This window comes from Elgaria multicarinata, chromosome 8, assembly GCF_023053635.1.
Source record: "Elgaria multicarinata webbii isolate HBS135686 ecotype San Diego chromosome 8, rElgMul1.1.pri, whole genome shotgun sequence".
Classification (NCBI taxonomy): Eukaryota; Metazoa; Chordata; class Lepidosauria; order Squamata; family Anguidae; genus Elgaria; species Elgaria multicarinata.
This window is the reverse complement of record NC_086178.1, coordinates 7,678,029-7,684,028: the sequence shown is the minus strand read 5'-3', so window position 1 is coordinate 7,684,028 and position 6,000 is coordinate 7,678,029. Positions and strand designations below refer to the sequence as shown.

General features: G+C 43.4%; 1 protein-coding gene across 3 annotated transcripts in view; it reads left to right on the top strand.

Annotated features, from left to right (window-relative positions):
• The first annotated feature begins 817 nt into the window (after nucleotides 1-817).
• Nucleotides 818-6,000, top strand: part of ABCC5 (ATP binding cassette subfamily C member 5) — an 85,127-nt gene continuing 79,944 nt past the window's right edge. For all 3 annotated transcript variants that reach the window (XM_063131805.1, XM_063131804.1, XM_063131807.1), the window contains exon 1: nucleotides 818-887. The gene's annotated coding sequence lies outside the window, so the exon portion shown is untranslated. The remainder of the gene's footprint in view (nucleotides 888-6,000) is intronic.

Here is a 6,000-nt window from a genome sequence, read left to right as displayed (position 1 = left end):
ATTATGACTGATTTCTGGATGTTCGTGTGGATGTATTTTGGGAGGCCCAGTTTCTGAAGGTTTTCTGTATAGTTTCTTGATGTGATGCCGGTGACTGATTGACTATTGGAAAAAAAGCGACTGTTGCTGTTCCTGTTATTATTATTTTTATTATTTTTTATTATTATTATTTCAATTTATATCGCGCCTATAAACAAAACACAATAGGTGGAAACCTGTGAAGTCATTTAGAGTGCATGTTTAGACAGTAAAAAAAAAAGCTCCTGCAACTCTCCCCAGTGCTGGCTGGGGGATGATGGGAGTTGCAGGACTTTTTTTTTTTTTTGCTGTCTAAACAGGCATAGGATTGCACCCGAAATTGCTTTCGCAGCGACCGGCAAAACGGTCCCTGGCACCGGAGCGAGGCTTTCCCTGGGAAATGCCCCCTCTCTCCGCCGGACTCCCTTCCCAGGGACGCACGTGCCCGGCGCTGGGAGTTGCACGTGCACGTGCTCCCTTCCCCTCCGCCGGGCCTCGCGCAGGACCTGGGAGAGAACGTTCAAGAGACCCCGGCGGGCGCTGCGGCACCGGGATCAGCAGAGAAGGGGTGAAGAGGAGGGAGGGAGGAGGAGGAGGCGGAGCCTATGGGAATAAGCCGGCTGGCGCGCGTACCTTCTGGGGGACGTAGTTCCTCCCCTCCATCCGGGACGAGACCTCGGCAGGGGTTGCGGACTACCTTTCCCGTGGTGTCTAGCGAGAGGCCGAGCCGCCCGGCGCAGGCGCGTGAAGGCGGGGCTGCAACCGAGGAGCCGCTTCGAGGAGGTCTTTGGCTTTGGATGTTTTCTTCTGGGCTCGAGGGCCGCTGAGGACTGACGCGTGCGCGCTCGCTCCCTCCCTCGGCCGGGCAGGTAGGAGCGCGCTCGGGGGGGGGGCGGTTATTTGGGGAGGGTCTCCCCCCCCTCAGAAAGACTGACAAGGAAACCTGGCTGGGAATTATATTAGGGAATACTTCCCTGGTGGGGGTTGGGGTGGGGGTCGTGTTATTGGGAAACAGACCCCCACCACCACACACACACAAAGAGGGAGGGGTTTTTAGGGGGGGGGCTTTCTTGAGGGAGTCGAAATTTGGGGGGGAGGGGGGAAGATGGCATGTTAAGGACTTCCCGCCCCCTCCCCAAAATACACTCTGAATTGGGTTGCTTTTAAGAGGGGAGGGAGACTTTTGGGAGGGGGGGGGGGTCTTGGGAGGCCCTGGACTTTTGGAGCTGGTTGGGGTTTTTTTCTGGGTAGAGGGAGAGGATGCACACACACACACACACACACACACACACACACACACAATTTGAATTAGGGGCTTAGGACTGATGCTTTCGAAGAGAGAAGAGGACTGGGCTGAAGGAAAAAGGGATTATTTATTAAAAACATGAACGATGCCAAAAAAAGAGGGGGTTTCTTCCTGGGCCAATATAGCCACAGACTCTGTTCCAGTATGAAACAAGAGTCCCATTACATCTCCCACCTCACTCCCAGTTCAACCAGTGGCCTAGCTCCATTTCTTTTGGCCAGTCTTAAACAGCTTTACTGTCAGTTTGGGCAATCTTTTAATAACCTTGGCCAGACGCTACCTTTGGGCCAGGGCATGTTAGAGCTATGTTTCAGTATGAAATAGGGGATCCCTCCAGTGAGGAAGAGGAGAGGATGCTGGCTGAAAGCCTGTTCCTATGTATGCTTACTTTTAAGGGAGACCCAATGAGTTCAGTAGGTCTTCCTCCCTAGTAGGCATAATTAGGATTGCAGCCCCAGTGTGTGTTCACCTGTGTGTGTGTGTGTGAGAGAGAGAGAGAGAGAGAGAGAGAGAGAGAGAGAGAAGAGAGAGAGTGCACAGGGAGTAGCGAGGTATCCTGATTATGTCAAAGGAGGGAATTATTAAGCTGAAGGATAAATATTATGAGTAAGATGTGTTTTAGTCTCCTGTGCTTCAAATTATGAGATTCCAGGGCTTTATTGCATCCCTTGTAGACACAAACACACCAGGCAGAACAGGACGCTTTAACAGTTCTAGTGAAAAGGGGATTTTCTGTTTCTCTTTGTAGGAATATTGAATGAAAGCATGTCGGTCAAAGGATTTTTCAGCGATCTACCCAGCCTCCCTTTTAAAACGTAGCCCAGGCTGTGTACTTATTTGCATGGAAATTGCATTATGAAATTGGATGTGCATAAAGGTTTACAGGTTGAGGACCCCTCCCATGTTTATGTTGCTGCTGTTGCCAATTGCAGAGGGAAGGCAGGCTAGAATAGAATATAGGCGAGAGGTTCTCTTCAGGAAGCTCTTGCAATGTACTTAACGTTTCAGAAGGTGCAGGGGGCTGGCAGATATGGGATAACTCTGCCCCCGCAGTTCTGAAATGATGCATTAAAAGGGGGATTTAAAATGTGAACCGCTTAGTGTTGTTTATAAATTGGCCCCACAGAGGGTGCTGCAAACAAGGTAATGGATGACCCAGCAGCAGAGAAAGGATGCAGAATCATCCTCTGGTCAACACCAAACAATTATGTAAGGGAGGGGTGTTGTATAGGCCGGGGTGGGGTTGTTATTGGTTTGGACCTATTGGAATGAGTAGCATGAAATGCCCTTGATGAAATGCAAGTGGGAAAAGGGACACTGGTCTGGCAGCTGGCAACTTAGGAAAATGGCTTTTCTGACTCTTTTAAAACAATTTAAAGGATTGTAGGGCGCTTATCATTATTACTCATCACGGTAACAGAGAAGATGTGCTGACTCATGCAGATTGAGGTTATTTCATTAGATCCTCATTGACCGTGCTGTTGGCGGGGATGTATTAAAGAAAAAATATTCCTAAAGCCTGCTTGAAATGCCCCAGAGGTATAAAAAGTAATGACACCAGAACAAGGTGACTTTAAGTGAGAGCTTTATAGGCCATTTGGTCTGTTACCATAACCTATAAAAAAGAGTGGGGTGGGTTAAAGGAATATGAAATTCCCTGGGGGGGATGAACATGAGGGAGCCATTATGGAATGTATAGTCACTTGGTGACTATTGTCACATGGAGACAAATACGGTGACCTTGGTATAATCACTGAATTAGCTATGCTACATTCCAGACACAGTGCATTTAATACAGTGCGCTGGCTGTCACCATTGAACTGTGTAAGTTAACAATCAAATGAACTGACACAGAAAGCAGCTTATTTTTTCTTGGGTGTGCATTTCTCCCAAAGTGACCACATCCTGTCTCATAATGTAGTCCATGCCTTAAAAAGAAACCTGTTTCTTTGAAAGATGTGTCTGGGAAAGAAGTTGTTAACTTATTATGAATAAAGAAAATAGGTTGATGGGTCACTACAGCATTATGTAAGGGCTCTTCACATGGCTTTCTACAATAGGTAAACCAATCTAATAAAATAGCCATGAAGGCAACTAGAGTTTGGGGGCTAACCAGTATAGTACACGAAGAGTCAAATCTATGACCATCTGCCTGACAGATAAAAAACAAAACATGCACATACTGTATAAAGAACTGCCCAGAGAGTTTTGACTATTGAGCGGTATAAAATGTACTAAATAAATAAAATAAAAGTTCACATCACCACAACTCAAGCAGGATTTTGTAGAGCTGGAGAGCATGCAAAAAAAGCCAGTCAAAATGATCAAAGGACTGGAGCAATGACCCTATGAGGAAAGGTTACAATGTTTGGGGTCTTTAGCTTACAAAAAAGTCAAGTCAAGGGTGACTTGATAGAGAAACATACTGTTATGGAGAGAGTGAATAGAGGAAAGTTACTCTGTCTTACGTAATATTAGAACCTGGAATCATTGAGTGAGGCTAAATGGTGGAAGGTTCGGGACAGATAAAAGTATTTCTTCTCACAGCATATACCATATTTCTTCGATTCTAAGACACCATCGATTGTAAGACGCACACTAATTTCCGTACCACCAACGGAAAAAAAGCTTTGATTCTAAGAAATAATAAACGACCTGCGATTCTAAGACGCACCCCGTTTTTAGAGATGTTTATATTGGGGGGAAAAGTGCATCTTAGAAGAAATACGGTAATTAAACTGTGGAATTCTTTACCCCAAGATGCGGTGACAGCCACTGACTTGGATGGCTTTGAAAAGGATATTACACAAATTAATGCAGAATAAGCTATTTATATTACCCCCAGTTCCTTCTCATCAACACTAGTTGCTGAGAAACACGAGTCGGTCATGTTGTACTATAACAGTGGTTCTCAACCTTCCTAATGCCGCGACCCTTTAATACAATTCCTCATGTTGTGGTGACCCCCAACCATAAAATTATTTTCGTTCTTCTCTACACGATCCATTGTCATGGGATGGTTTGCTAATAATGAAAATAATACATAACAATAGCTTTAATAATGCAAAAGATGATACATGACATAGTTCTGTCAATACAGTTTCCTAAGACCATCGGAAATATGTGTTTTCGGATGGTCTTAGGCGACCCCTGTGAAAGGGTCATTCGACCCCCAAAGGGGTCCTGACCCACAGGTTGAGAACCGCTGTACTATAATGTCCTACTTGTGGGCTTCCCATAGGTAGTGAGTGGGAACAGGATGCTTGACTAGATTGGCTTTTGGCCTGTCAAGTGCCTAAAAGTAGATATACTTCCTGTAGGAAGATTTAAAGGTGCAATGATCTTCCTTGCTGATTTAGTTTTAGTTGGTAAATTTACATGAGGGTTGGCACTCTTGAGTATGTAGAGTTGGTTTAGAGTTCCCATTGCCTACAGACATTGCGTCTGGAACTCCCTCCGAAGCGGCATGTCATTATGACATGACCACTTTTTGTCAGACGAAACGTATATGTGCATTTGTAGCCAACTGTGTTCTGTGTTTTGCTGAGAATAGCTGCATTTCCATTCTAGTAAATGTAGAATTCTGTGTAACCGAGATACTTCTGCAGCTCTCCTCAATAAAATTGGTCTTAATAAAAGCTGTAGCCTCATATAACTATATCTTGGGGTCTTTTCTTGAACTTGTAATTACATTCTGGAGTGGGTTGATGTGTAATGGGAGAATACGTGCCTGAATATACCTTTCTTCATGATTAAGTAGAGATGTAAAATTTCCGGAAATTTTGAAACCATGGAAAACTACTTTTTTCCCGTTTTGGGGCAGGGGGAATGATATTTTTTGGAAAAATGGGAAAAGAATGCAATATTAGCACTTTTTACAGATTGAAAGTCACTTTGTTACTTTAAGGACATCAAATGTAATTATGTACAAGTTGGTTTGGCATAAATCATCACATTTCATATATTAAAAGTACAGTGTATTCAAACAATTATTACAAATTAAATTTATTTATTTGAATTTTTTACTGTTTTTGGTAACAAATGAAACTACAACCAACCTCTTGTTTTGCCAGTTTATGAGAAGCAGGCAAAAAACAATTAAAAACCTCAGAAGAAACTATCAATATTAATAACAAAGACAATTATTTATGTCTCCACTAGTCCTCCATAGTGCCAACAGTCATAAAGCACCCATTCCCATAAAAAGAACTGAGGGGAAAAAAGAGAGGGACCAAGGTTCAAGGAATATGCATGAAATTTAATTAGACTCATTTTCTGAGCTACTGCTATTTCAGACTTTGCTTCAGTGGCAGTGCCCCCTAGAGGCAGAAATGCCTCTTGCTCTTGCATTTGAGAGTTGTAGTCTCAGCTTGCAACCTAGGACTTGCTAGTCCTTCGTGCACAGAAATTGTAATTATCTGATGCTGTACATAATTTTTGGAAATCATTTGGAGAAGTCAGTATATGAACACCTTGTCTTAAACATTTTATTCATCATGCTAAAATAAAACCTTCCATAATCCATTTTTTTTTCAATTTTTTTGGGAAAAAACGGTTTGTTCTGATTTTTGGGTCCCCCCCCCATGCCTTCACATCTCTATGACTAAAGGCTGTGTTTGCCAAGAACAAGAGTAGGTGACCCAAAGTGGATAAAAATCAATGTTTTTAAAATAAAT